We start from the raw sequence: 21,013 nt of genomic DNA, 5'->3' as shown, positions 1-21,013 counted from the left end.
CAGCGTTTTCTGCCCCTTAGTGTTTCGCAGCTCTACCCATACCGATTCCACATCCTCCAAACTAATGTCCTTCCTTTCCATTGCGTTAATCTCCTCTCTAACCAGCAATGCTACCCCACCTCCTTTTCCTTTCTCTCTATCCCTCCTGAATATTGAATATCCCTGGATGTTCAGCTCCCAGCCTTGGTCACCCTGGAGCCATGTCTCCGTGATCCCAACTATATCATAATCATTAATGGCTATCTGCACGTTCAACTCATCCACCTTATTACGAATACTCCTTGCATTGAGACACAAAGCCTTCAGGCTTGTTTTTACAACGCTCTTACCCCTTATACAATTATGTTGAAAAGTGGCCCTTTTTGATTTTTGCCCTGGTTTTGTCTGCCTGCCACTTTTACTTTTCACCTTCCTACCTATTGCCTCTACCCTCATTTTACACCCCCCTGCCTCTCTGCTCTTGTACCCATCCCCCTGCCACATTAGTTTAAATCCTCCCCGACAGCACTAGCAAACACTCCCCCAAGGACATTGGTTCCATTCCAGCCCAGGTGCAGACCGTCCTGTTTGTACTGGTCCCACCTCCCCCAGAACTGGTTCCAATGCCCTAAAAATTTGAATCCCTCCCCCTTGCACCATTTTTCAAGCCACGTATTCATCTGCAATATCCTCCTATTTCTACTCTGACTGGCCCGTGGTACTGGTAGTAATCCAGAGATTATTACCTTTAAGGTCCTACTTTTAAGTTTATCTCCTAGCTCCCTAAATTCATCTTGTAGGACCTCATCCCTTTTTTTACCTATATCGTTGGTGCCAATATGCACCACGACAACTGGCTGTTCACCCTCCCCCTCCAGAATGTTCTGCAGCCGTTCAGTGACATCCCTGACCCTTGCACCAGGGAGGCAACATACCATCCTGGAGTCTCGTTTGCGGCCGCAGAAACGCCTATCTATTCCCCTGTCAATTGAATCCCCTATTACTATTGCCCTTCCACTCTTTTTCCCCCCCTCATGTGCCGCAGGGCCACCCATGGAGCCATGAACTTGGCTGCTGCTGCATTCCCCTGATGAGCCATCTCCTCCAACAGTATCCAAAATGGTATACCTGTTTAGGAGGGAGATGACCGCAGGGGACTCCTGCACTACCTGCCTACTGCTTTGCTGGCTATTGGCCACCCATTCCCTTTCTGTCCTCTTACCTTTTACCTGCGGTGTGACCAACTCGCTGTACGTGCTATCCACGACTTTCTCAGCATCGTGGATGCTCCAGTATGAATCCGGCCGCAGTTCCAATCGTTCAATATGGTCTGCCAGGACACACTTCCTGCAAACGTAGTCACCAGGGACACCGACCATATCCCTGATCTCCCACATGTTGCAGGCTGAGCAAACCACGGGGCCAATCTCCACTGACATATCTTACTCCCAAATTAACTCTATATTAAATATTAAAAAACACAAAACTTTATCCTTTAAACTTTACTAATAAATACTAATAAATACTGCACACTCAACTCCCAGAATCCTTAACCTGAAGGCAGAAATGTAAAAATGTAAACCCAGTCCTCTTCCACCAATCAGAGGCTTCCACCAGACCCCTTCTCTGGAACGTTGCCGATTTTTGTGTCAGGTCCCTGGGCCTCTGTGAAAGCAAGTCCCGCGATGTATTTTATACTTACAGCGCAGGTACTCCTCCCCTCGCACCAACGGCTCCCTGGGCTTCTTAGATGAACACATGTGCCAGGAGATTGCAGACAGCTGCAGGTCAAATAAGGTTATTGTTGTAGGGGATTTCATTTTCCCAATATAGACTGGGGAATCATAGTGTGAAGGTTTAAATGGGGTTCACTTCCTCAAAAGTGTTCAGGAGAGGTTTTTGAGCCAACTGAGGTAAGGCCAACTTTGAGGGTTTGAGAAAAGTTTTTGCTCAAGTTGACTGGAGCAGGTTATTTGAGGGGAAAGGAACATCGGCCAAGTGGGATGTTTTTAAGTGTGCTGACGAATGCTCAGGATATGTACGTTATCCCCATTAGAGTGAAGGGCAAAGCAGGCAAACATAAGGAAGCTTTGCTGATGAGGGAAATTGAGGCGTTGGTCAAAAACAAGAAGGATGCATGGGGCAGGTGTAGGCAGCTGGGATCAAGTGAATCCCTGGACGAGTTTCGGGGACTAAAGGGCCTGTCCCACCAGCATGCATCTAGCGCGAGCAAACGTGGTCGCTTGAGGTGTACGACCTCGCGGGGCCGGTCCCACTTAGATCGGCGGAGGCGTATGGAGTTTTGCGGGGCTGGTCCCAACATCGCGCGGGGCTCCAAAAATCTTGCACTGTCCGAAAATCCCGCGCGACAACGGCCTGTCGGCCCGCAGCCGCATTGAGGCCGTACGCAGCGTCTTGACACCGTACGCAGTGTCTTGACGGCTTTCGCCTAGCGCGTGGCGTTGCATGATGACGTCAGCGCCGGGCGTGCCGTTGCGTGATGACGTCACTGCCCGACGCCGTGTGACGTCCAAATTCAGTTGGCCCGCCTCCTGCCCAGCTGATTGGTGAGTATGATGTCGGAACCAACCCCGCACAACTCCGTACATCTCCGCGCTTCGAATTGGGACCGGCCCCGCGAGGCCGTATGCCTCAATCGCATACTGGTGGGACAGGCCCTTTAGGAGTAAATTGAAAAAGGAGATCAGAAGGGCAAAAAGGGGCCAGGAGACAGCTCTGATGGGTAGCATTAAGGACAATCGCAAACGATTTTTAAAATACATAAGGGGGAAAAGGGTAACTTGAGAGAGAGTGCGACCTCTCAGGAATCAAAGCGGTCACCTCTGTGTGGAGCCACAGGAGATGGGCAAGGTCCTCAATGAGTATTTCTCCTCTGTATTTACCGAGGAGAAAGATAGTAGGACGGAGGAACTTGTGTCAGTCAATGGAAGTGTCTTGAGAGCAGTCAGTGTTACCGTCAAATAAGTACTGAAGGCACTGTCGTGTATGAAGGTAGACAAATCTCCAGGGCCTGATCTGATATATCCGAGGACATTGCGGGAAACTAGAGAGGAAATCAATCTCGTGAACCTACGCTGCACTGCCTCAATCATGAGGATGTCCTTCCTCAAATTAGGAGACCAAAACTGTACACAATACGTCAGATATGGTCTCACCAGAGCCCTATACAACTGCAGAAGAACCTCTTTACTCCTGTACTGAAATCCTCGTGTTATGAAGGCCAACATTCCATTAGCTTTCTTCACTACCTGCTGTACCTGTAAGGCAACTTTCAGTGTCCTTGTACACCGGTCACTGAAAGTTGGCGTGCAGGTACAGCAGGCAGTGAAGCCATTATCACAATGAATGGCGTTGCTGGCTCGAAGGGCCGAATGGCCTCCTCCTGCACCTATTTTCTATGTCTATGTTAATTGCGGAAGTCCTGATTGAAATTTAGGAGTTGTCCTAAAATACAGGAGAGGTGCCGGAAGACTGGAGGGTGGCAAATGTTGTGCCTCTTTTCAAGAAGGGCTGCAGGGAAAATGCTGGGAACTATAGGCTGGAGAGTTTAACATCTGTAGTTGGAAAGTTACTGGAGATTATTCTGAGGGATAGGTTATACAGGCATTTGGATGGGCAAGCGCTGATTCGGGATAATCAGCATAGTTTTGTACGTGGAAAGTTGTGTCTCACAAATTGGATAGATTTTTTTGAAGACGTGACCAAAAAGGTCGATGAGGGCAGAGCTGTAGATGGGATGTCTAACAAGTAAATGGTAGGCCTCTGGGTAGTGTTGTGGAGCAGAGGGATCTAGGAATACAGGTGCATGATTCCTTGAAGGTCGAGTCGCAGGTAGATAAGGTGGTCAAAAAGGCTAAAAAGAGTATTAAGTATAGAAGTTGGGAGATCAAGTTGCAGTTGTATAAGACGTTGGTGAGACTGCATTTAGAATATAATGTTCAGTTCTGGGCACCATGTTGTAGGAAATACCTTGGCAAGCTTGAAGGGGTTCTTGAAAGGGTTATAATTCTTAAAACGTGGAGCTGCATAGTCATATTTACATATCTGTGGCTAACGAATTTGACATTATTGTGACCAGGTGGATGAATAATGGCCGACATCTTGAAATAGACCATAGGATTAATAACTCAGCATCCCATGAGACAACTGGATATTCAGTTACTGTACAAGTTGTGCATAGAGATAAAGAAAAGTATGTGCATTTTTAATTTAGTTTAGTTTAGGTTAAAGATACAGCGAGGAAACAAGCCCTTCGTCCCATCAAGTCCGCGCCGACCAGCGATCCTTGTACACTAGCTCTATCCTACACACACAAGGGACAATTTATAGTTTTACCAAGCCAATTTGCCAACAAACATGTATGTCTTTGGAGTGTGGGAGGAAACCGAAGCACTTGGAAAAAACCCACGCAGGTCACGGGGAGAACGTACAGACTTTGTACAGACAGCACCCGTCGTCAGGATCAAACCCGGCGCTGTGAGGTAGCACTCTACCACTGAGCCACTGTGCCACCCTAGGCTCTGCTAAAACATGAACCAGTACAACATAGAAACCACCTCTTTGGGCCATAATATCTGCGCCAAACATGATGTCAAATCAAACTAATCTCCTCCACCTAATTGTGATCCATATCCCTCCAATCCCTGTATTTCCATCTACCAATCTAAAACCCGTTTAAATATTATCGCATCTGCTCCACCACCACCTCTGGCACTGTGTTCCAGACTATGAAAGTAAGGATGCAGGTACAACAGGCAGTGAAGAAAGCGAATGACATGTTGGCCTTTACAACAAGAGGAATCGAATATAGGAGCAAAGAGGTCCTTCTGCAGTTGCACAGAGCCCTAGTGAGACCACACCTGGAATATTGTGTGCAGTTTTGGTCCCCTAATTTGAGGGAGCGCAGCGTAAGTTTACAAGCTTAATTCCCGGGATGGCGGGACTGTCATATGCTGAGAGAATGGAGCGGCTAGGCTCGGAGTTTAGAAGGAATTGAGGGGATCTCATTGAAACATATAAGATTGTTCAGGGTTTGGACACGCTAGAGGCAGTAAACATGTTCCCGATGTTGGGGGAGTCCAGAACCAGCGGCCACAGTTTAAGAATAAGGTGTAAGCCATTTAGAACGGAGATCCAGAGAACCTGCCTCCACCGCCCTCTGAGGCAGAGAATTCCACAGACTCACCACTCTCTGTGTTTCCTCGTCTCCGTTCTAAATGGCTTACTCCTTGTTCTTAAACTGTGGCCCCTGGTTCTGGACTCCCCCAACATCGGCAACATGTTTTCTGCCTCTAGCGTGTCCAAACCCCTAACAATCTTATATGTTTCAATGAGAACCCCTCTCATCCTTTTAAACTCCAGAGTGTACAAGCCCAGCTGCTCCATTCTCTCAGCATATGTCAATCCCGCCATCCCGGGAATTATGCTGCACCCCGTCAATAGCAAGAATGTCCTTCCTTAAATTAGGGGACCAAAACTGCACACAATACTCCAGGTGTGGTCTCACTATGGCTCTGTACAACTGCAGAAGGATCTCTTTGCTCCTATATTCGATTCCTCTTGTTATAAAGGCCAACATGCCATTCGCTTTCTTCACTGCCTAATGTACCTGCATGCTTACTTTCATAGACTGATGCACAAGGACCCCCAGATCCCGTTGTACTTCCCCTTTTCCCAACTTGACGCCATTTAGATAGTAATCTGCCTTCCTGTTTTTGTTACCAAATTGGATAACCTCACATTTATCCGCATTAAACTTCATCTGCCATGTATCTGCCTACTCCCCCAACCTGTCGAAGTCACCCTGCATTTTCGTAGCATCCTCCTCACAGTTCACACTGCCACGCAGCTTTGTGTCATCTGCAAATTTGCTAATGTTACTTTGAAACCCTTCATTAAAATCTTTGATGTATATTGTAAATAGCTGCGGTCCCAGCACCGAGTCTTGCGGTACCCCACTAGTCATTGCCTGCCATTCCGAAAGGGACCCGTTAATCCCTACTCTTTGTTTCCTGTCTGCCAACCACTTCTCTACCAATGTCAGCACTCCAATACCATATGCCCTAATTTTGCCCACTAATCTCCTATGTGGGACCTTATCAAATGCTTTCTGAAAGTCCAGGTACACTACATCGACTGGCTCTCCCTTGTCCATTTTCCTAGTAACATCTTCAAAAAATTCCAGGAGATTAGTCAGGCATGATTTCCCCTTCGTAAATCCATGCTGACTCGGACCAATCCTGTTACTGCTATCCAAATGTTCGGCTATTTCATCTTTTATAATTGACTCCAGCATCTTCCCCACCACCTATGTCAGGCTAACTGGTCTATAATTCCCCGTTTTCTCTCTCCCGCCTTTCTTAAAAAGTGGGATAACATTAGCTACCATCCAATCCACAGGAACTGAACCTGAGTCTGTAGAACATTGGAAAATTATCACCAATGCATCCACAAATTCTAAAGCCACTTCCTTAAGTACCCTGGGATGCAGACCATCAGGCCCTGGGGATTTATCAGCCTTCAGTCCCATCAGTCTTTCCAACACCATTTCCTTCAGTTCCTCCGTCACCCCAGATCCTCTGGCCACTACTATATCAGGAAGCTTGTTTGTGTACTCCTTAGTGAAGACAGATCCATGGATATTCAGTCTGAGTATATTCAAAACAAAGGTTGATCGTTTTCTGGATACAAGGGGTTCAAGGCAAATGGAGATATTGCAGGGAGATTAAATTGAGAATGAAAATGAATTGAGATGAAGATTAAATTGAAGATTAAATTAACTACAGGTAACTACAATTTAGTTTAGTTTAGTTTAGAGATTTTGTTAAGAGATACAGTGCGGAAGCAGGCCCTTTGGCCCATTGTGTCGGTGCCAACCAGCGATCACCGCTTATTAACACTATCCTACACATAGTAGGGATAATTTACATATTTCACCAAAGTCAATTAACCTACAAATCTGTACGTCTTTGGAGTGTGGGAGGAAACCGCAGCACTCAGAGAAAACCAACGCAGATCACGTACAAGAACGTACAAGCTCTGTACAGACAGCACCCTTGGTCAGGATTGACCCCAGGTCTCTGGCTCCGTGAGGCAGTAGCTCTACAGTTGCACCACCATGTGTCAATGAATTATGGAATGGGATCAAAAGGTTAAATGGTTCACTTCTGCTCCCGCAACATATAGTCCTGTTTTTTTTAACCTTCATTTGCGTTGGATGGACTTCACTTGCACTGTTGTTGTTGTGTGGGAAATTTGAACATATCATTGCAAACGGTTTCAGTAAAGCAATGAACATTTAAAAACATCATCATGTTATTAAGAAGGCTGTTGCAAAGCTCACTTGTGAAGACCAGTTTGGTGGTACTGGTGGGTTTCATCACTAATGATACATTAATCTGCAGATTGAATCTCAAACCACTGGACAAGGGACATGTGAAAATTCAAATGCAGTACATTTCGCAGGGTGAGATACACTGCAAACCAACTGCTGCGGTTTTCCAACCAAATGATGATTCATGTTTCCTGATCATCTGCAAATAGACCTGCAATATGTTTGCTAAATTTTCTGTTTTTATTGAAGTCTCCTGCATTTAAATTGTTGAATTGCTGAACATAATTTGAATTTGTTGAATAGCATTTGTTTGCTGAACAAAGTTTAATTGTTAAACTGATTTGGTATGTGGCAGCTTTGACCATGATTAAATGGTGGATATAAGGAAAAGCATATATTGCAATCTTGAGCAAAAAATAAATGACAATCTGAAGAAGAGTCCCAACCTGAAACATCGCCTGTCCATTTACCTCCATAGTTGCTGACTGACCCGCTGAGTTTCACCAGCATTTTATAATTAAACTAGAACAATTGATACCCGTTGGGTCCCTGTCACACGGGAGGCTTTGTCCCCCAATGCAAGTGTGCAGGCAGCAAGTCCAACCTCACAGCACTCCAAGCGAAGTGCAGGCCAGCAAATCCAATTTCACAGCATTTCAAGCAGAGTGCACACACATACACTAACACACATACAGACACTCACACTTACACAGAGACACACACAGACACACAAACACATACACACTCACTGACATGTACATACACTCACACACTCACTCACACACACAGACACACAGACACACAGACACACAGACACACAGACACACAGACACACAGACACACAGACACACAGACACACAGACACACACACACACACACACACACACACACACACACACACACACACACACACACACACACACACACACACACACACACACACACACACACACACACACACACACACACACACACCTACTAAAATGCCAAGTAACTTCAGAACGTGGTGAACATACAGTGTGTAAACCGAATGATTCACATGTTTAAAGCCTCTTGTCGAGGCTGCTGCTGAAGCAAAATGTGCTTTAAATAACATCCAACAAACACACTCACCAGAGACAGAGCAGTAAGCTCTCTTGAATTATTCAACGACGTCTTCATTCTGTGCCTTCTGCAGCCAGCGCCATCTTGCCACGAACCGGAAATGACGCACTCAGCGCCATCTTGTTGCTAACCGGAAATGACATCATCGGCGCCATCTTGCCACTAAGCGGAAGTCATGGAATGAGCGCCAATTTTGCAATTAAACACAGTCCTGATCTAATAAAATGTTTATTCACGTTTTATCCATCCGAAAACTGTTGAAAGCCCTTTAAAAGCCAAGCCAATTGGGCAAACACTTTGCAAGCCAACAAAACACATTTTCTGAAAGCATTTTAAAAGTCAAGCCAAATGGGCAAACACTTTGCAAGCCAACGAAACACATTTTCTGAAAGCTCTTTAAAAGCCAATTGGGCAAACACTTTGCAAGCCAACACAACACATTTTCTGAAAGCCCTTTAAATGCCAAGCAAATTGGGCAAACACTTTGCAAGCCAAAAAAACACATTTTCTGAAAGACCTTTGAAAGTCAAGCCAATTGAGCAAACACTTTGCAAGACAAAAAAACACATTTTCTGAAAACTCTTTAAAAGCAAAGCCAATTGGGCAAACACTTTGCAAGCCAACAAACACAATTTCTGAAGAGTCTTTAAAAGCCTAGCCAATTTGGCAAAGACATTGCAAGCAACAAACACATTTTCTGAAAACCACATCGATGGGACTCACAGTAGAGTAGACGTGCGTTCAGTGTTATCCGCAGCTCAGAGAGCCGTGATCATCTTGCTTCCTCTGTCTCGCAGAGACTAAGTGAGGCACGACACTTTCGGGTTTTATAGTCCTTCCCCCCTGCCGCCAGCGGGGGCAGTAGAGAGAATGGCGACATTTTAAAAACATTAATAATTCCCTGATTTTTCATCGATGGGGAAAATCCTCCACTCCAATCCGGCGGAGGGGGACTCTGAGCGCGGTGGCCAAAAATGACGGTCATAAGTAGCGACCTTCTCTCGGAAATCACGAAACAGAAAGTCGAAAACGGTCAAGATCTTAGTTTTAGTAATATAGATGGTATATAGTTTGGTCTGCACATAAACAACTTGTTCAAAATTATAGGGCAGCACCATGGAGTAACGGTAGAGTTGCTGCCTTACACTGCTCACAGTGCTAGAAACTCGGGTTCAATCCCGACTACGGGTGCTGTCTGTGTGGAGATTGTAAGTTCTCCCCATGACTGTTGGTTTTGTTTGAGATCTTTGTTGAGACTGTTGGTTTCCTCCCACACTCCAAAGATGTACAACTTTGTAGTTAATTGGCTTGGTATAAATGCAAATTGTCCATATTGTGTGTAGGATAGTGTTAATGTGCGGGAATCGCTGGTCGGAGCGGATTCAGTGGGCCGAAGGCCTCTTTCCTTGCTGTATCTCCAAACTAAACTAAATCTGTGAGGAAAAACGAAGAAAGAGCTGAATAATCTTGAGAAGGACTGTGCAATCTCATGCACTGCACATTGCACATGCAATGAAATTGCCACACAGGACCATGCTGCTTACAGTTCACCTGTAGAACAATGTCACAATATTCTGTGACATGCCAAATTTCTTTAACCTTCTAAGAAAATAGAGGCATGACTTGCCTTCTTTGTGATTACATTTATGAGGTGAGCCTAGGACAGGGGAACTGAGATGTTAATGCCAGGGAATGGGTAGCTGCTATTTCTCTCTACCAACCCACCAACAAAAACTGGTATGTAGGGAGGAACTGCAGATGCTGGTTTAAACCAGACAGACACAAAAAGCTGGAGTGACTCAGCGGGTCAGGCAGCATCTCTGGAGAAAAGGAATAGGCGATGTTTCAGGTCGAGACCCTTCTTCAGATTCGTCGTCACCTGATGCATTGTGGGTTTAAATTCAGCACTTAGCTCCTTAATGTGGCCCACATTTACCCCCTCTGCCTTAGGGTATCTCTTCTGAGAGTTTGCTCTCTTCTCAATCTTCCAATCAGCATTAACACTCACAATTGTTGCCTTTTGACCAAATGTGCCAGCACAATAATCTGGTGGATATAAGGAAAAGCCGATATTTGAATCTTGAGCAAAGTGCAAATGGCAGTCTGAAGAAGAGTCCCAACCTGAAACATTGCCTGTCTATTTATCTCCATAGATGCTGACTGACCCGCTGAGTTCTACCAGAATTTTATAATTAAACTAAACTAAGTGAGACTGGTTTCCAGAGGGCTAGTATGGACATTGTGGGCTGAATGCATTCTTGGGCTGGCTGCTCGCTCACTCAAGCCTGTTGTGCTGGCAGCTCCCTCACTCACGGCTGGTGGACTGGCAGTTGACTCACGGCTATTCCTTGAAATTCAATTTCAAGCAGGGTGCAAGGCCACCAAATTCAAGTGCAGTTTCTTACCACTTCAAGCAGGGTGCAAGGCCACCAAATTCAAGTGCAGTTTCATACCATTTCAAGCAGGGTGCAAGGCCACTAAAGACAGCGGGTCGTGACCTCTCCCTCCTCCATGTTTTATAGTGCCTCCCTCCCTCCCACCAGAAGGAGCATGACCTTCATGGCGTGATTGACTGGAGAGAGAATCTCAACATTTTTAAAACACTAATAACTCATTTAATTTTCATTGATGGGAAACATCCTTGGCACCTGAGGAGCAGAGGGGGACCCCGAGTAAGATGGCCAAAAATCACAGCCATACGTGGTAGCGTTTTTTCTAAAATCAATATAAAGCGCAAACAGGAAGTGGGCAAGATTAAACTTTTAATTTATAGAAGGCTAGGCAATTTTAATTAGGCAAGGCAACTTTAATTAGGCAAGACAACTTTAATTAGTCAAGGCAACTTTTATTAGGCAAGGCAACTTTAATTAACCAACACAGCTTTAGCATTTGCAAACCAAAGGCAACACAACTTTAGCATTTCCAAACCAAAGGCAACACAGGTTTAGCTTTTCCAAACCATATAACCATATAACAATTACAGCACGGAAACAGGCCATCTCGGCCCTATAAGTCCGTGCCGAACAACTTTTTTCCCTTAGTCCCACCTTCCTGCACTCATACCATAACCCTCCATTCCCTTCTCATCCATATGCCTATCCAATTTATTTTTAAATGATACCAACGAACCTGCCGCCACCACTTCCACTGGAAGCTCATTCCACACCGCTACCACTCTCTGAGTAAAGAAGTTCCCCCTCATGTTACCCCTAAACTTCTGTCCCTTAATTCTGAAGTCATGTCCTCTTGTTTGAATCTTCCCTATTCTCAAAGGAAAAACTTGTCCACATCAACTCTGTCTATCCCTCTCATCATTTTAAAGACCTCTATCAAGTCCCCCCTTAACCTTCTGCGCTCCAGAGAATAAAGACCTAACTTATTCAACCTATCTCTGTAACTTAGTTGTTGAAACCCAGGCAACATTCTAGTAAATCTCCTCTGTACTCTCTCTATTTTGTTGACATCCTTCCTATAATTGGGCGACCAAAATTGTACACCATACTCCAGATTTGGTCTCACCAATGCCTTGTACAATTTTAACATTACATCCCAGCTTCTATACTCAATGCTCTGATTTATAAAGGCTAGCATACCAAAAGCTTTCTTTACCACCCTATCTATATGAGATTCCACCTTCAAGGAACTATGCACGGTTATTCCCAGATCCCTCTGTTCAACGGTATTCTTCAATTCCCTACCATTTACCATGTACGTCCTATTTTGATTTGTCCTGCCAAGGTGTAGCACCTCACATTTATCAGCATTAAACTCCATCTGCCATCTTTCAGCCCATTTTTTCCAAATGGCCTAAATCACTCTGTAGACTTTGGAAATCCTCTTCATTATCCACAACACCCCCTATCTTGGTATCATCTGCATACTTACTAATCCAATTTACCACCCCTTCATCCAGATCATTGATGTACATGACAAACAACAAAGGACCCAACACAGATCCCTGAGGCACCCCACTAGTCACCTGCCTCCAACACAACAAACAGCCATCCACCATTACCCTCTGGCTTCTCCCATTCAGCCACTGTTGAATCCATCTTGCTATTCCTGCATTTATACCCAACAGTTGAACCTTCTTAACCAACCTTCCATGAGGAACCTTGTCAAAGGCCTTACTAAAGTCCATATAGACAACATCCACTGCTTTACCCTCGTCAATTTCCCTAGTAACCTCTTCAAAAAATTCAAGAAGATTAGTCAAACATGACCTTCCAGGCACAAATCCATGTTGACTGTTCCTAATCAGACCCTGTTTATCCAGATGCTTATATATATTATCTCTAAGTATCTTTTCCATTAATTTGCCCACCACTGAAGTCAAACTAATAGGTCTATAATTGCTAGGTTTACTCTTAGAACCCTTTTTAAACAATGGTACAACATTGGCTTTAGCATTAGCATTTCCAAACCAAAGGCAACACAGCTTTAGCATTTCCAAACCAAAGGCAACACAGCTTTAGCATTTACAAACCAAAGGCAACACAGCTTTAGCATTTCCAAACTATATTTTCAAACCATATTAAGTGCACTGAAAGGTCAGTAAAACCACTCACAATTTAGTAGACATGTGTTCAGTGTTATTCACAGCTCAGACTGAGAGACATGACCCTCTCGCTCCGCCATCTTGCCAAACCTGACTGAGGCACTCAACACTTCCGGGTTTTATAGTCACTCCGGAAGGGGCGTGGCCTTCAGGAGAGAGAATCTCAACTTTTTTAAACACTAATAACTCTTTTATTTTTCATTGATGGGAAAAATCCTCTTGTCCTGCGCAGTGGAGGGGGACTCTGAGTAAGATGGCCAAAAATCAATATACAGAACAACAGGAAGTGGAAAAAAGATAAAGATTTAGATGAACCGGGTTCTTATAGAGCTATTTCACTACTAAATACGGATCAGAAAATTTTAGCAAAGATTCTAGCTAGAAGGCTAAATAATTATATTAACAATTTAATAAAAACGGATCAAACGGGATTTATACCCAAAAGACAATCATTTAATAATTTGAGAAGGCTTTTCAATATAATGTACTCTCATAATGAGGACAATGAAGATATTTCAGTTGTCACGCTGGATGCAGAGAAGGCATTTGATCAAGTAGAATGGCAGTATTTATACAAGGTACTCCAAAAATTCAATATGGGAGAGAATTTTATTAGATGGGTTAAACTACTTTACGATAGACCTACGGCAAGAATATTAACTAACAATACGCTATCTCCAAAATTTTACTTATCAAGGGGTAATAGGCAAGGGTGTGCCTTATCACCATTGCTATTTGCCCTTATGATAGAACCGTTGGCCGAAAGGTTTAGAAATCACCCGAATATTCACGGATATAACACTAAGGATTCAAAGAATAAAATTTCATTATATGCTGATGATATTCTTTTATATATTACTAATACACAAACGAGTATACCCACCTTATTAACACTAATTGAGGAATTCGGCTCTTTTTCAGGATATAGAATAAATTGGAATAAAAGCGAAATTATGTCTTTAAAACCACAGGATTCGAGACACTTACTAAAATTCCCCTTCAAAGTTGCAACAGAAAAATTCAAGTATCTGGGTATTCAAATTACGAGAAGACACAAATCATTATTTAGTGCCAATTTTATACCACTATTAAATAAACTGAATGATATGATTAAATTTTGGAAAACACTTCCGCTCTCATTGATAGGTAGAATTAACGCTATAAAAATGACTTTCTTACCACAATTATATATTTGTTTCAAGCGATCCCAATATATATTCCAAAATATTTTTTCAAAAAACTAGATTCCACTATCACTAATTTTATATGGGATTACAGAACACATAGAATTCAACGAAAGCATTTGTGCAAATCTAAAGAAGTTGGGGGTTTATCATTACCTAACTTTATGTATTAACACTGGGCAGTGCATATTAAGAACATAATGTACTGGCTGGATAGTTCCACTCAGCAGTTGGAGTGGATAAGAATGGAGAAAGAGGAGTGCTATCCGCACGATATAGGAACGATCCTGCTCTCACCGATAAAATTGAATAGTATAATATATAAGAAGAACCCAATTATTCACAATATAATAAGAATTTGGAAACAAATAAAAGTATCCTTGAAATTAAATAATTTATCAGTACTAACCCCACTATTGAACAACCCCGCATTCAAACCTTCTCTCATCGACAACACATATCAAAAATGGGATAGACTGGGGATTAGGAAAGTAGGGGATATGTATGAATTGGGTAAACTGTTATCATTTCAACAATTAAAATTAAAATTTAAATTGAAGGATAATCAATATTTTAAATATATACAGGTATGTGACTTCATGAAGAAATATACACATAGATTTCAAACTATATTTTTAGACCCTTTAGAAGAAGCAATGAATATTAAGGCTGATTCACAAAAATTAATATCATACTTTTATAATAATATATTATATAGAGAATCACCCTCAACAGAAGCACTAAGGGAAGATTGGGAACATGAGCTAATGATAAAGATCTCGAAGGATAGATGGGAAAGGTATTTGATGAATACACATAACTGTTCTATTAATACAAGACATAATTTAATTCAATTCAAATTATTACATAGACTATATTATTCAAAAACGAGGTTGAATACATTTTATCCAAACGTCTCTCCCAGATGCGATAAATGTTTGTTTCAAAACGCTAATATAACACATTCATTTGTAGGATGTACAAAGTTGAATACATTTTGGAGTGATATATTTGTTATATTTACAAAGCTCTTCAAGTCAAGAATAGAGCCCAAAATGGAATGGATTATATTTGGAATAATAGGAGAAGATACCAATTTAAATAAAGACCAAAATGTTTTTTTTAATTATGGGTTAATAATTGGAAAGAAATTGATACTTAAATTTTGGAAAAATACAACCATACCAACTGTTAAAATGTGGATTAGGAATATGATGGACATAGCACGCCTTGAAGAAATGAGACTCCGACTAATAGATAAATCTGACCAATTCTTAAGGAGTTGGTCTCCTTTCATCGACTTTTTGGAATCATGTGATGCAGCGGTATCATAAGGATTGCTGATTTCAGTTCATGACGTGGATAGATCTACATCTCCGAATATAGATTTGAAAAATGTTCTTTTAAGGGGCCTTCTCTTCTATTTCTACTTTCCACCTTTTTTTTTTTCATTTTTATTTTTTATATCCACACTTCACATTTTTCTACTCTCTACCATCTATTTTTCCACTCTTTCCCCTTTCTATTGTTTTCTTTTTCTTGTCTTGCTTACTTCCTTCTCATAACATAAAACTAGAGGTTGTACATGGAATGGATTATGGTATGACATAGTTGGCACCTAAAATTAGGTGCCACTGTATTGTTTTGTATTGTATTAACTTCTAATAAAATAAACAAAAAAAAAAAAAAAAAGGAAGTGGTCAAGATCAGACTTTTAGTAATATAGATAAGAGGTCTGTAAAGAGTAGATTTTCCCAGGGTAAGGCAGAGGAACAACTACAGGACTGTTTGGAGTCTGTAGACTGGGCAATGTTCAAGGACTCAGCAACGGACTTGAACGAATACGTCACAGTGGTTACAGACTTCATTAAGAAATGTGTGGAGTACTGAATCCCTACAAAAACTTTCGGCCTGTTTCCCAATCGGAAACCTTGGATGAACTTTGAGATCCGCACTCTTCTGAAGACCAGACACCGGGCATTCATGTCTGATGATACAGTGGTCTACAAGAAGTCCAGATGTGACCTTGGTAAGGCCATCAAAAAGATCAAAAGGGACTTCTGCTCTAAACTGGAGGATGAGACAAACGTTCAGCAGCTGTGGCAGGGCCTGAATGCAATCACCTCCTACATGGTGAAATCAGGAGGCAGTTCGTATGTCGGCGAAACATCACTCCCTGATGAGCTCAATGTGCCTTCCCGAGCCCCCATTTGCTGTGATGGTATTTCAGTCTCATTCACAGAGGCCGATGTCAGGATATCCTTCAGAGGGGTGAACCTTCGAAAAGTGCCTGGACCTGATGGTATGCCTGGTCGTGTCCAAAAAACCTGTGCGGACCAACTGGCTGGAGGTTTTACGGACTTTTTCAACCTCTCACTTCTGAGGTCTGAGGTCCCCACCTGCTTCAAAAGGGCATCAATTATGCCAGTGCCCAAGAAGAGTAAGGTGAAGTGCCTCAATGACTATCGACCTGTGGCACTAACGCCTGTGGTGATGAATTGCTTTGAGAGGCTGATCATGGCACAAATCAACTCCTACCTCGACAAAAACCTGGACCCACTGCAGTTCGCTTACTGCCACAACAGATCAATGGTGGATGCGATCTCGCTGGCCCTCCACTCCGCTCTGGACCACTTGGACAACAAAAACTCATATGTCAGGCTGTCATTCATCGATTACAGCTCGGCATTTAACACAATCATCCCCTCCAAGCTGGTTATCAAACTTGCAGAACTGGGTCTCTGCGCATCCCTCTGCAATTGGATCCTCGACTTCCTCATTCACAGACCACAATCTGTTCGTATTGGTGGAAATGTGTCAGCCTCGATAACAATCAGCACGGGAGCACCTCAAGGCTGCGTGCTCAGCCCCCTGCTGTACTCACTCTATACTCATGACTGCGTAGCCAGTCACAGTGCGAACTCCATCATCAAGTTCGCTGACGACACCACTGTTGTGGGACGTATCACTGATGGGGATGAGTCAGAGTACAGAAGAGAGATTGAGCAACTGTCCATATGGTGCCAGCACAATAACCTGGCCCTCAACACCAGCAAAACCAAAGAACTGATTGTGGACTTTGGAAGGAGTAGGAGGGGGACCCACAGCCCCATCTATATCAACGGGTCGATGGTTGAAAGGGTCAAGAGCTTCAAATTCCTGGGCGTGTACATCTCTGAAGATCTCTCCTGGTCCGAGAACACTAATGCATTTATCAAGAAAGCTCATCAGCGCCTCTACTTCCTGAGAAGATTACGGAGTGTTGGTTTGTCAAGGAAGACTCTCTCTAACTTCTACAGGTGCACAGTAGAGAGCATGCTGACCGGTTGCATCGTGGCTTGGTTCGGCAATTTGAGCGCCCTGGAGAGGAAAAGACTACAAAAAGTAGTAAACACTACCCAGTCCATCATCGGCTCTGACCTTCCTTCCATCGAGGGGATTTATCGCAGTCGCTGCCTCAAAAAGGCTGGCAGCATCATCAAAGACCCACACCATCCTGGCCACACACTCATCTATCTCCCTGCTACCTTCAGGTAGAAGGCACAGGAGCCTGAAGACTGCAACAACCAGGTTCAGGAATAGCTACTTCCCCACAGCTATCAGGCTATTAAACCTGGCTCGAACAAAACTCTGATCATTAATAACCCATTTTCTGTTATTTGCACTTTATCAGTTTATTTATTCATGTGTGTATATATTTATATTATGGTATATGGACACATTGACCTGTTTTGTAGTAAATGCCTACTATGTTCTGTGTGCTGAAGCAAAGCAAGAATTTCATTGTCCTATACAGGAATACATGACAATAAACTCACTTGAACTTGAACTTGAACTTTATTGTCATCTTGCAAAGCAACAGTTGTACAGTGCAAAATTAGAAGACTTTTCCCAGGGAATACTGGAGCATCGCACATGAAACGTAAAACATTTCACACATAATAACAATCAAAACAATCCAGTCCCTGATGAAACAGTATAAATAGTTAAAAGCAGGTAAAACAGCAACATTAAAATACAGTAAAACAATCATTAAAATGTCCAGGGCAGCTGATTTGAGTGGCCAGTGCTAGAGTTATTAAAATGTCAGTGCAAAGCCGCAGAATCAGGTGACTATGAGTACAGAGTGGCTGTTTAGCAGCCTCACAGCCTATGGCAGGAAGCTGTTTAGCAGCCTTGTAGTCCGGGTTTTGATGCTACGGTATCTCTTGCCTGATGTGTGTGGAGGGGGTGCAGTTTGTCCTTAGATATTCTCAGAGCTTTTTTCAGGCAGCGGCGTACTAATTTCTGATTTTGTGATGTATAATAATACATCATCTGCATATAAAGAAATGTTATTAACTGTATCTTTAGTATTGTGCCCATAAATTTCTGGATGAGCTCTTATACTTTCTGCAAGTGGTTCAATAGCTAAACCAAATAGAAACGGAGATAGTTGGCATCCTTATCTACAACCTCTAGATAGATTGAATTTAGATGATAACATTTGATTTGTCAATATTCTGGCTGATGGATTAGTATATTGGAGTTTAACCCATATACAAAACTTCTCACCCAATTGAAATGTTTCCATCACAGAAAAGAGATAAGGCCATTCTACCTGATCAAATGCTTTTTCAGCATCTAACGAGATGACTGCTAAATCTACATTAGCTATTCTATTTGAGTATATTATATTAAACAATCGTCTCAAGTTATAGAATGAATAGCATTTTGGGATAAAACCTGTTTGATCGGGATGTATTAATTTATGAATTACTAAGCTTAATCTGTGGCCTAAGATTTTTGTTAATATCTTCTGATCGGTATTTAAAAGAGCTATTGCTCTATATGAGCCAGGGTCTTCAAGATCTTTATCAATTTTTGGTATGTGTTATTGTTGATTCATTTAAAGTTTCTGGCAATACCTGCTGTGTAAAAGCATAATTATATAATGTCTGTAGGGATGGAGAGATCAAATCGTTCAATTTTTCATAAAATTCAGAATTTAGACCATCGGGGCCCGTGCCTTTCCATTTTTCAAGGATCTAATGAACTCTTCGATATCTTACATTGAAATTTCAGCACCTAATAATTCTCTCTCTCTCAGATCAAATCCAGAAAGATTATATTTCTTTAAGAATGTTTCCATTCTTATAGTACAATCTGTTTTTTTGGCTGAATAAAGTGTCTGATAATATTTTAAAAATCTGTCATTGATGTCCTTAGGCAATGATAGTGTTTCTCCCGTATCTGATCTAATTTTATGAATTGTTTTTTCCTGATCTAACTTACGAAGTTGACGCTTGCAATTTTTGTGGTTTATCACCAAATTCAAATTGTAATTGTTTAGTATGTTGATAAAGTTTTATAATTTGGTCTGAATATGTGTAATTTAGTTTATATTTAAGTGCAGCAATTTTGTTGTGTTCTATCATAGAAGGAGCTATCGCATTTTCAATATCTAATTGCTTTATTTCCATTTCTAGTTCATATTGTTTAGCTCGGCTCTTTTTATTATGAAAGGCTTGGGAGGAGATAAGCGCTCCTCGTACAAATGGTTTAAATGTTTCCCACAGAACGGAGACAGGTGTTTCTGGGAGATTGTTCGTCTGAAAAAACATATTAATCTGTGGTGTGAGGTATTCGCAGCACGCTTTATCATTTAAAATTTGAGGGTTGAGTCTCCAGTGTATCTGCTTCTAATCTATACCTTTTAATTTAACCATGAATGTTAAAGGTGCATGATCCGAAATTATAATATTATGATATTTTGAATTGTATGTATATGGAATAAGTTTGGAGTCCACTAAAAAATAGTCAATTCTTGAGTAAGTTTTATGTACTGGTGAATAAACTGAATATTCTTGTCCAGTAGGATTTTCTATTCTCCAGACATCTTTAATATTGGTAGTATTAATATATGAATATAATAATTCACTTGCCTTGGATTTTATTTTCCTTTGCCTTGATGATCAATCCAAATAAGGGTCTAATGTGCAATTTAAGTCTCCACCGATTACAGATTGTATTGTGTAAGTTCCGGAATAGCATTAAGTGTTTTCTTAAAAAACAGTGGGTTATCAAAATGTGGACCATATACGTTAAGGAAAATTACTTTTTCTGAATATAATTCAACCACCAATATAATATATCTACCATCATTATCCGTAATAGTGGACACATGTTTAAAAGGTATACTCTTACGGATTAAAATTGCAACCCCTCTAGACTTATGGGAGAATGAGGAATGATACGTTTTGGCAATCTATTTTGTTTTCAGTCTATGTTGTTCTTCATTTTTAACATGAGTTTCTTGAAGGAATATTATATCAGCTTTGAGTGATTTTAAGTGTGCTAATACTTTACCTCTCTTGATTGGTTCATTAATACACTTGACATTCCAATTACAAAATGTAATTCCTTCCCCCCCGATTTTCTTATTAACATCTTGCATCTTATGGATAGGGTGGCTTGTAAAGAAGCAAATGGTTCAACACCTTGAATCTGGTATTCCACCCGAACACACAATAGATAAATTTTAAATTTGATAGATCTTCATCTCGAACATATCTCCTTAAAAAAAATCTTATAATTAAATTTAACATTTATATAATTAAAACTAAGATAGATAGATAGAAAGTTAGTAATGCGCTAAAATAATAGAAAAATTACAACTACAGTAAGTGTTACTAGCCACACTAGCTAGACTAGAATTCTAAGGACTTACGTAGCCTTGTTAAAAAAATAATACTAGTTCCGTGTTTTAAAAGACAAAAAAATCTCAGTAATAACAATTATAAAAGGGAGGGGGAAAAAAAGAGAGAATTAGGCCTGAAGGATTTTTAATCCAGT

The 21,013-nt window shown here is 41.6% G+C and overlaps 1 long non-coding RNA gene across 1 annotated transcript; it reads left to right on the top strand.

Annotated features, from left to right (window-relative positions):
* Positions 1 to 3,271: 3,271 nt before the first annotated feature.
* Positions 3,272 to 20,576, top strand: LOC116979180. Its single transcript, XR_004413640.1, has 4 exons — positions 3,272 to 3,282; positions 4,219 to 4,223; positions 5,495 to 5,499; positions 20,471 to 20,576. It is a non-coding gene; the product is annotated as an uncharacterized LOC116979180 (long non-coding RNA).
* Positions 20,577 to 21,013: the final 437 nt, after the last annotated feature.

This window comes from Amblyraja radiata, chromosome 1 (genome assembly GCF_010909765.2).
Source record: "Amblyraja radiata isolate CabotCenter1 chromosome 1, sAmbRad1.1.pri, whole genome shotgun sequence".
NCBI classification, from domain to species: domain Eukaryota; kingdom Metazoa; phylum Chordata; class Chondrichthyes; order Rajiformes; family Rajidae; genus Amblyraja; species Amblyraja radiata.
This window is presented reverse-complemented; position numbering and strand designations above follow the sequence as displayed.